Source organism: Ylistrum balloti, unplaced genomic scaffold, assembly GCF_031769215.1.
Source record: "Ylistrum balloti isolate Yb309-2 unplaced genomic scaffold, AGI_CSIRO_Ybal_v1 Utg369810, whole genome shotgun sequence".
Classification (NCBI taxonomy): domain Eukaryota; kingdom Metazoa; phylum Mollusca; class Bivalvia; order Pectinida; family Pectinidae; genus Ylistrum; species Ylistrum balloti.
In genome coordinates this window covers 681,530-693,410 of record NW_026781983.1, presented here as the reverse complement: position 1 = coordinate 693,410, position 11,881 = coordinate 681,530, and positions in this window count along the sequence as shown.

The following is an 11,881-nucleotide window of genomic DNA, read 5'->3' as shown; positions in this document are numbered from 1 at the left end:
TCTGTACAGAGTATGTATTATTTGGTCTGTACAGAGTATGTATCAATTAGTCTGTACAGAGTATGTATTAATTAGTCTGTACAGAGTATGTATTAATTAGTCTGTATAGAGTATATATTAATTAGTCTGTACAGAGTATGTATCAATTAGTCTGTATAGAGTATTAATTAGTCTGTACAGAGTATGTATTAATTAGTCTGTACAGAGTATGTATAATTAGTCTGTACAAAGTATGCATTAATTAGTCTGTATAGAGTATGTATTAATTAGTCTGTACAGAGTATGTAGTAATTAGTCTGTACAGAGTATGTATTAATTAGTCTGTACAGAGTATGTATTATTTGGTCTGTATAGAGTATGTATTAATTAGTCTGTACAGAGTATGTATTATTTGGTCTGTACAGAGTATGTAGTAATTAGTCTGTACAGAGTATGTATTAATTAGTCTGTACAGAGTATGTATTATTTGGTCTGTACAGAGTATGTATTATTTGTTCTGTACAGAGTATGTAGTAATTAGTCTGTACAGAGTATGTATTAATTAGTCTGTATAGAGTATGTAGTAATTAGTCTGTACAGAGTATGTATTAATTAGTCTGTACAGAGTATGTATTATTTGGTCTGTACAGAGTATGTATTATTTAGTCTGTATAGAGTATGTATTAATTAGTCTGTATAGAGTATGTATTAATTAGTCTGTACAGAGTATGTATTAATTAGTCTGTACAGAGTATGTATTAATTAGTCTGTACAGAGTATGTATTAATTAGTCTGTATAGAGTATGTATTAATTAGTCTGTACAGAGTATGTATTAATTAGTCTGTACAAAGTATGTATTATTGGTCTGTACAGAGTATGTATTAATTAGTCTGTACAGAGTATGTATTAATTAGTCTGTATAGAGTATGTATTAATTAGTCTGTATAGAGTATGTATCAATTAGTCTGTACAGAGTATGTATTAATTAGTCTGTACAGAGTATGTATTAATTAGTCTGTATAGAGTATGTATTAATTAGTCTGTACAGAGTATGTATTAATTAGTCTGTACAGAGTATGTATTAATTAGTCTGTGTAGAGTATGTATTAATTAGTCTGTATAGAGTACGTATTAATTAGTCTGTACAGAGTATGTATTAATTAGTCTGTATAGAGTATGTATCAATTAGTCTGTACAGAGTATGTATTAATTAGTCTGTACAGAGTATGTATTAATTAGTCTGTATAGAGTATGTATTAATTAGTCTGTATAGAGTATGTATTAATTAGTCTGTACAGAGTATGTATTAATTAGTCTGTACAGAGTATGTAGTAATTAGTCTGTATAGAGTGTGTTGATCAGTCAATTAGTGTATATAACGTTAATCCTTTATTGGCTTTATGCTGCTTTTTATGTAATATACTCTCGTTTGTTCTGATTTGATCAATCTGATACTTTGACAGTATATCTAAACATATACATGTACCCAGCAACTGTTACATTCATCGACTTTAATTAAATCACTGTTTTTTATACATCAGTATATTTTTGCAATACCTGCTCATAATTATATTTACCCTTAAATCTCTTGCTGTTCAGGAATATTATTAACAAATAACATGTGATTTCCTTATCCTTGTAATAAGTCCACCCACTCACTTTGACAATACTTAATGGCTATCTAGAGTTATGGAAGAATTTTGTATGTAGTTTTGCATATTTTTAACACAATCATAAATCACCACCACCATGAAGTTTCAAAATGATCATCCAAGGAATCCAAGCATCAACATTACTCACCAAGAGTGTTTTCTTAGCCTAGAGTTGGTATAGGAAGGAAAAGGGACACTTTCAGGTATAATGCAACTGAACTGAGACCTCTGACTGTAACTTCAGAACCTTATAACAGGTCACTAAATACTGGGATTCTAAACCTAATTAGTCAGTGACATTCCAGCTGTGCTATACAGTATTATATAGTCCATTGACACATCTGTTTATGGACATAGGAGTTTTATCTCTGTTGATACCTGGAGACTCTATTTGAATAGCTAATACTTTCTGTAGGTATAACACTATAAAGAAACCATTGAGTCAAATTACGGTATATCATATAGATAATCTTAAAACGTCATTATCAGACCTGGGTGTGACTTTTATGCAAGAAAATCAAAACTATTCTAAAAGAACACATCACAAAACACTTAAATATTAATTTGTTAGACCTTGCAGGAAGTAGATGATTGAGTGACAAGGAAATTAAGTAGAGTTTTATTATGGTATACCACATGAATGTATAACATTATGATACAGAATTTTTCATTGATGGTTTTAAGAGGATGGTGACTGATCATAAGTTCAATGGTAATCATTTTACTGTCAAAAGAAGTTTTACAATAAGCACAAACATTTAATGTGTCAATATTATCTTTTTGACATATTTTTTCCAGGAGATTAAAGAATTTTGATCATAACTTCACCAGAGCATGGATTGAAAACTCAATAGCCCAAAAAGTTCATCAGACACAAAAAGCTGGGTCAGGTGAAGATTTAATCTACAAAAAATAAATTCTATTTTGGCCTATAAGTCCATATGTCTGGTGATTCATGTAGCTGCTGTCAACTGTCCTGTAATAAGCCCATCCAGTCTATAAGCTAGAACTGAGGAGGAAAATGGGGAATTTTGGGTCAATTTTGAGAGATGAGAAATTTTGGATAGCTCCTCTGGTCAGAATTCAAAAGTGGGATATAGTTAAAATACTTAACATATATAAAAATTACAGGAATAAAATAGGACAAGGATGACGTAGATTGATATTTCTGTCTCACAGTAGCATGATTTGAAAAACATTTCAAGTAACGATATACTCATCTGACCAGCTTTGAGGAAAATTTCCCTCTTAAGTAGATTTTCTTGATGGGAAATCTTTTTATATTCATCAGAGGAAACATACCATTTAAGGAATACTACCCTTTTCCAGTAGATAAATTTGTCCAGATTAATCCCTGTATGTACATTATGTAACATAACACCTTGTATGGCATCCCTAATTGATTTTCACTGTACAACCTATATCAATAAAAATGTCTTAACTTTAATTAAGAACACATTGTGTAGCAGGTATACATCAATTTTTACATTTTAGGTCATCACCTATCAACCTTTCTGCTGGTGTTGATGGTCCCTGAATACTAATCACATTTACCTGACAGGTGTGATGTTCAAAACATAGGTATCACAATATATGTAACACTGGTAAAATACTAGCTGCAATATACCACTCGGCTAGAGAGAACTTCTCTTTAGCTCGATTAGTTGAGTGTCAGATTAGTAAGCCAGGGGTCCAGGGATCTATTCCTAACGGAGGCATTGAAATAAATAATGACCTTTGTTACATATAAATTGATATATATAATGTAACTGATTGTATAACTAAGACTGACACTAATTAAAGGCACAACCAATATGGGGACAATACCTGTAGTACTGCCAAACTGTTGTAAGAATTATCACAACTTTTAAGACACGAAAATATAAATGATATGATTGTTGAAAAACATATTAAGAACTTTACTGAAGAATACAAGTAGAATCCAGAATTCCAATATACTGTAGCAATGAATGTTATTTTATAATATATTGTCAATGCACAAATATTGTGATATTATTTTCAATCTTTAGTTGAAAAAAGCTAACAATGCTTAACATTTAATTAAGACGTGTAAGAATGTCCTACCTATATTACCTACAGCTGTAGAGGAATGCTTTGTACCTGATCTATATGCTATAGCAGTTGGATCATCTGTTATTTCAGCAACTTCCCACATATAACACAAAGAGTCATTGTACTTTAGAATTTAAGACAAACTGTGTTTTGTATCATTGTATGGTGAGTGTTCAGTTTGTGTTTTTATTCTGTCATTATTCTGGCTATTATCTGATAAGGCCTTGTCAGCTCATAATGGGGGCATCCTTTTAAAACAACAGAGCAATGTTGTCATTCAAATATCTTCTGGAGTATTTGATGCGTGCCACAATAGTTCAGTTGGTAGAGAACATCATGGAGATTTTACAAAATTCGGGTGAAGATTGGAGCTGGTGTGTCCACTATATCGTTTAGTCTGGTAAAAGTTCAGTCAACTTTCACTACATTAATGCATTTCTAACTGCCTGTTCAACAGTCACTCATCACAAGCTAAGCTACTTAGTTAGAGACATTGACTGTTGCAGAATCAATCTGCATGTTTATAATGTACAAAATAAAAATTATCGGGATATTTTGTGTTTGTACTGAGCACAGATTTATATCTGTAACAGATCTAAAAATGCACAGCCAGGCCGGGGTCGCACATGGAAGTCTATGAACTCTATCAATTGAACTGCATGTAAGGCTGGTCGCCACATATGTATGCCCATTAGTCCAGTTCTGGTATATTCCTCCCTCTTATTTCTAAGTCTTCACTCCTAAAGTCACAACAAGGTACAACCTAAAGTTCAAGTATCTGCTTGTCAGGCTTTCACCTTCTTAAAACAAGGGTTGGTCAAAAGTAGCAGTTTGTAACAGGAGCGGAAAATTGAAAGGCTTGACCAGGATTTGAATCCTGGACCCTCCAATTTCCAGACAGATTGATGCTCTACCAATTGAGCTTGCACCTGCTCACTGATGATTGACTGCAACATCTGTATGTACTGTTTAATTTTTTCTGAGACTCTGATTTCCTTGCTTGATCCAATTTTGATCACGATTCAACAGATCCCTGAGGGATCGTGGAACCCACTATTGTATCTTTATTTACTCTTTAAAGTTTAATCTTTTCCCTTCTTTTCCCTTCTCTACTCTGTTTTTGCTCTTAATGATTAGAAATTTGAACATTCCTTTGCAAAAATACCAATGATAATCTTTACATGCCAAATCCAAAATGGTTGCCTAGAAGCCATTTTGTTTCTTCCGCCAGTCCCAAAATCATGCCAGCACAAGTACATACCAAAGGGAACTTATGTATGAAATTAGAAAGTGATCCAATCAGTACTTCTTAAGAAATAGGGAAAACAACCTTTACAAGGCAAAAACCAAGATGGCTACCTGTCTGCCATTTTGTTTTTCTGATCAGTCCCAAACCCAAACATGTACAACTAAGGACCAAGAGGAACACATACTTAAAATTTGTCAATGATCTATGCAGTATTGCTCAAGAAAGAGCAATAACAAACTTTTGAAGTCAAAATCTCAGGCAACCGCCTATAGGCCATTTTCTTGTTCTGATCAGTCCTAAAATTAAATTCGCACAAGTTGGGATCAAGGGAAGCATACACATGAAATTTGAGAAAGATCTATGCTGTAGCTCTACAGCGATAACATTATTTCAAAGTAAAAATCCAAGATGGCTGCCTGTGAGCCATTTTGTTTTTTCTGATCAAACCCAAAATTAAATGGCAAACCTAAGGATCAAGGAGATCCTACATATGACATTTGAGAAAGATCTATCAAGTACTACTCAAGAAATATCCATAGCAAACTTTAAAAGTCAAAATCCAAGATGGCTGCCTTTCAACCATTTTGTTCTTCTGATAATTCCCAAAATTTATTAGGCACAAGTAGGGACAAATGGAACCAACGCTTGAAATTTGTGTGAGATCCATCAAGTACTTCTTAAGAAATAGCCATAACAAACTTACAAAGTCACATTCAAAATGGCAGTCTCTCAGCCAACAAACAATAACAAACTTTATTGAAAAATTCCAAGATGGCCACCTGTCAGTCATTTCCTTCTTCTGATCAATTACAAAAACAAAGTGGCACAACTAGGGACCAAGGGGAACCTACATATGAAATTTGAGAAAGAGCCATCCAGTACTTCTCAATAAATAGCAATAACAAAAATTGTTTACTGAGAGACGTTTATATAATCTCTCATTATATTCAATATATTACTGGCTCAAAACAGGTTTTTAATCTGCACTCTACATACCTTACCTAATATGAGGCCAGAAACCAGTTCACAATTAAATTTAGAATTCCACATAAGTCAATTTTTTTCTATTTATAGACAGTATCCTATCTTCCTTGTCTACCTACCAAGATAAATCAACCTGCACAGGTACATACAGGTATTCACCAACAACAAGTGAGGGTGTACAGTATCAGTTAAAGCTAAATGTAGAGACATGTGGGCATAAAACATGTATAGATAAAAGATCTACTGTAGCATTTTATCACATTGTTTTATCTCATACATTGCTGAAACAACAATCATGTATACACAACCATCAGAAAAAAACCTAGGTTATCGATTGACAATGGGATATCACCATCCAGTTTTTTTGACAATTTGTTTAAATGTCATCCTTTTGAGAATTTTCAAAGCTTGGATTGGGAGAAAGGTTTTTGTTGAAAACAGGGTCCATTTTTTACCCTGAAATTCTGCTTAAAAATACCTTGTTACCACTATCCCAATTAAGTTTCTGGACTTGAAATTACTGATCACAATATAAAGAAGAAAAAGGAAGAATGTGTGTCTATTGGGGCAGGGACTTTGGCACAACTTTGACAGCAAAACAACTTTTACAAAAGGGAAATGAAACCTGCATTTATCCACACATGAAGATTAAAATATTGGTACATGTACATGTTTTTTTTTAAATAATTGAAAAACAGGTGGTAATGTTCCTTGTGTGATCTTCTAATTAAATAACTAATGTTTCCCAGGGTCAGGATCACAACAGAAATACTGCAAGTTCAATCTTCACACAGAGTATCACCTAAATGAATAGCATCATAAAACTGACTTCTAAGCGGTTTACTACCTGTATTATCGTACATGTAAGGCACTGTGTCTACTTATAAATCTATATATAGCAATGTTATCAAGCCACTGGTATATAAATATCTCGGATGTAGCTGAGAATTTTAGATGTAAATTGTCATTTAGTCTTGTCATGTTGTTCTTCTATATGTGGCATGTATCTGATATTTTAACATTTTTTCATTACATCATCAATCACTTATATATCTCAGATTAATATATTTATGACATTTTCAGTTTTGTATCCAAAGCTAATTGATTTACATTTGGTCTCATATTTCATTTTATTTCGTGGGGGTCCAATTTTCGTTGTTTTCGTGGATGAGCAAATCCACGAATTTAAAAACACAACGAAATATGAACTACTTACTAAAGTAATTTTGAAATTTGACCAAGTAATCTTTGCCGACACCGGAAACGTCCACCGGTAATGACAGAAGCCCCGTAATTAGTCGGGAGTCGGGTAGTCTGAGGCTCGACAGGGATACGCTAAATTGGTGTCAACGATATATAATTATATATTATTAAACATAACAAAGGGTAAGTACCCATTGTGATGCTAAGTATGATGGGATCGCAGTCGTTAGCGACACTGTGGACACTAGGCTTGATCGGACCATCCTGTCGATTGAAGATTGGATGTATTTCTATCCGACTACAGGTTCACAATAATTATTAACAATGCAGATCTTGTTTACACACCTGTTTACACACATGGTCCCATCGATACGCGTGGTATTTTCATATGACTGCGGTACACCGACTGATCAGCACACAATGTTTATCCACTGAAAACAATTGTTTCTGATAATTACCGATTGATTACACGCCAGGATATATACTGATTTGTGGTTTGATGTTAATGCGAGACTGTTGTAAACAGCGTTATAAAAACACAGGACGCCATCTTGAAAAAAAAACGTTCTTTTATTCTTGTCATTAGTGTTAATTCCTGTGAACATAGCCTTAATACAAACAGAAAAAAATTCGACTAGAAGCAAAAAGAGAAAATTCTAACGTTTTTATTTTTTTCCCACAGAATCAAAAATCCACGAATTTATGAGTCCACGAAACTGTCTAATTTGTAGAAACAACGAAAATTGAACCCAACGAAAATAAATGAATCCACAGTATTCCAATTTACATCAAATTGCAATCTTCAACAGTCAAATTAAATGTCATATTGCATGCAACTGCATGTGTTTTATAACATTGATTAATTTCAGCCAATCACATCTGTCGGACACATGTTGTGCAAGGTATTCTCGCACTGTGGTAAATATTATTATATTAAGAACAATTTAAATGGCATGGGAGCATACCATGAATGTTCTGTTATCTGGTATTGATCTATACTAAAATATACTAAAACATTTGAGGCGTTTTGTTTCATTCGATATGAGGACTTATGGAGCAAAGATAACCAACAATGACAAGCGTGGATATTAATTATTTTTGCTCTAAAAACACTCAAATCAATCATAACAAATTTGATAAGTGTCATATTTGTAAACTACAAGACAGTTGATACACATATATTTAAGTATATAGATGTCAGGTACATAATGTCATACCTCAATGTTCTTCTTTATCATGTTAAATTTCCTATCAATAATTTTTTTATTTGATATTTATATATATTAAATGTCTTAATTAGGTAAGAAGATATTGTGTATATACGTACTCTGTTACCCAGTCAGCCTAAATGAACCTGTACAGCTGTTGTACTTAGCATACCATTGAAACAGATGGTTTCATTAATTATTTGATCCATAAATACCACATGCACTTTTTTTGCCATTAAGTTACATGCTTTCAATGAGAAACTTAATTTCTAGAGTTGCAAAATCTGTAAGACTTTTATTAAGGTTGTCATAAATCCATTAAAGAAAGATAATCTTTTTGATGGTAGATTATTAACAATTCTATTTTAACATGAATTGTACAACTGGTCAGATCTGAAAAAGGAAGTCAACTTATGTACAGCAATATCATATACAAGAAATGTTATACACTACAAATATCAAAGTATGCAATATTCTATAAAATTAAACATCATCAAAAATCTACAAGTCAATCAAATGTCATGTACTACAAAAGTGAACAGAATGTCGTACACTACTAAAGTCAATAGAATGTCATACACTACACAAGTGAACAGAATGTCATATACTACAAAAGTCAACAGAATGTCATACACTACACAAGTGAACAGAATGTCGTATACTACTAAAGTCAATAGAATGTCATACACTACAAAAGTCAACAGAATGTCATATACTACAAAAGTGAACAGAATGTCATACACTACACAAGTGAACAGAATGTCGTACACTACTAAAGTGAACAGAATGTCATACACTACACAAGTGAACAGAATGTCGTACACTACTAAAGTGAACAGAATGTCGTATACTACTAAAGTCAATAGAATGTCATACACTACACAAGTGAACAGAATGTCATACACTACACAAGTGAACAGAATGTCGTACACTACTAAAGTCAATAGAATGTCATACACTACACAAGTAAACAGAATGTCATATACTACAAAAGTCAACAGAATGTCATACACTACACAAGTGAACAGAATGTCGTATACTACTAAAGTCAACAGAATGTCATACACTACACAAGTGAACAGAATGTCGTACACTACTAAAGTGAACAGAATGTCGTACACTACTAAAGTCAATAGAATGTCATACACTACACAAGTGAACAGAATGTCATACACTACACAAGTGAACAGAATGTCGTACACTACTAAAGTCAATAGAATGTCATACACTACACAAGTAAACAGAATGTCATATACTACAAAAGTCAACAGAATGTCATACACTACACAAGTAAACAGAATGTCATATACTACAAAAGTCAACAGAATGTCATACACTACACAAGTGAACAGAATGTCGTATACTACTAAAGTCAACAGAATGTCATACACTACACAAGTGAACAGAATGTCGTACACTACTAAAGTCAATAGAATGTCATACACTACACAAGTGAACAGAATGTCGTACACTACTAAAGTCAATAGAATGTCATACACTACACAAGTGAACAGAATGTCGTAGACTACAAAAGTCAACAGAATGTCATATACTACAAAAGTCAACAGAATGTCATATACTACAAAAGTCAACAGAATGTCATATACTACAAAAGTGAACAGAATGTCATACACTACAAAAGTCAACAGAATGTCATACACTACTAAAGTCAATAGAATGTCATACACTACACAAGTCAACAAAATGTCATGTACTACAAAAGTCAACAGAATGACATACACTACAAAAGTCAACAGAATGTCATACACTGCAAAAGTCAAGGGAATGCCATAGATATGTCATACACTACAAAAGTCAACAGAATGTCATACACTACAAAAGTCAACAGAATGTCATACACTACAAAAGTCAACAAAATGTCATAGACTACAAAAGTCAACAGAATGTCATACATTACAAAAGTCAACAGAATGTTATAGATATGACAAACATTACAAATGTCAACAGAATGTCATACACTATCATGTACTATTCTATGTCATATTCTATAAAAAAAAACCAGATAGTACATACACTATAAAATCATATGATACACACTACCAAAAGTCAAAGAAATGTCATGCACTGCAAATGTCATAGTAATGTCATACACTCAGAAGTTATTGAAAATGTCTCAGATTGATGATAATATAAAATCAATATCCAATAGGATGAGATAATAGAAATGTTACATAATACATAGTGATTGAATATAGAACACACGATATAGGAATTACCTCCAACATTAACGTCATTGAAATGTCATACATTACACATGTCATACATACCTATATAATGAACAAGCATTACAATTTTACAACTTGTCATTCGTCACAAACATTGAAAGTCACAATACCATCTATGACTGATAAATGAAATGACATAATACCTGTAATTAGTACGAGTATATCTGTTACTTAACCTAGTCACTTACGAATGCCGAGTATACGTGTATATCAGCTGAATAAAAACAGATTAACATAAATATTACACGTATATTTCCATCCACTGTTGTTAGGACACGCAGGAATTAATCACTCCAGGTATATGACACCCAGGTAAGAAATACAGGTGAGAGCTTCACACGTACACACCTGTACAACGTGAATACACAGATCAGCTGCTGTAAGCCATACAGTACTTACCTGGAGGCGATTGTGTCGCACGTAGCAGACTACTTGCAGGTAAACATTGTGTTAGATATCTCGACTGTCTTTTGCAAGTATTTTCCAATCAACATACAATTGTCGTCAACGAATTCAGGTGTTAAAATCAATCTCCACTGAACATGTAAACGCGGTCACCATATTTTATAAACATAAACTTGTTAGTCAGGTTTGTGGACGTCTACCTTCTCCTGTTTACTCAACTCACCTTTATAACTTCCTGTTTGGATTACGCATGCGTTGACTCTTGTTACGTGCATGGAGAAACTGCCGCAGTACATGTATGAATGAGTAAAGTCACATCTAGGTGTATGCATATTTACATTTAACAGTTAGAAACACGCCAGTCTTCTCCTAGACAGCAAATATCAATAAAATAATTACATTCGATTTCTCTGGGTTTTTTTTTCCAAATCTGCAAGGTCCAGCAACAAAGTTAATTCGAAATATCTTCCAAAAGGGCCCAGTCCTGAGTATGACCACTACCGTAAAACATTGCTTCCATGTACGACCACAACAGTAATTATACCTCCCTAGTACGACCACAACAGTAATTATACCTCCCTAGTACGACCACAACAGTAATTATACCTCCCTAGTACAATCACAACGGTAAAACATAACTTTCTAGTACGACAACAATGTTAACATATACCTCTCTAATACGGCCACAATGGTAATTATACCTCCCTAGTACAATCACAACAGTAATTATACCTTCCTAGTACAACCACAACACTAATTATACCTCCCTTATACAATCACAACAGTAATTATACCTCCCTAGTACAATCACAACAGTAATTATACCTCCCTAGTACGACCACAACAGTAATTATACCTTCCTAGTACGACCACAACAGTAA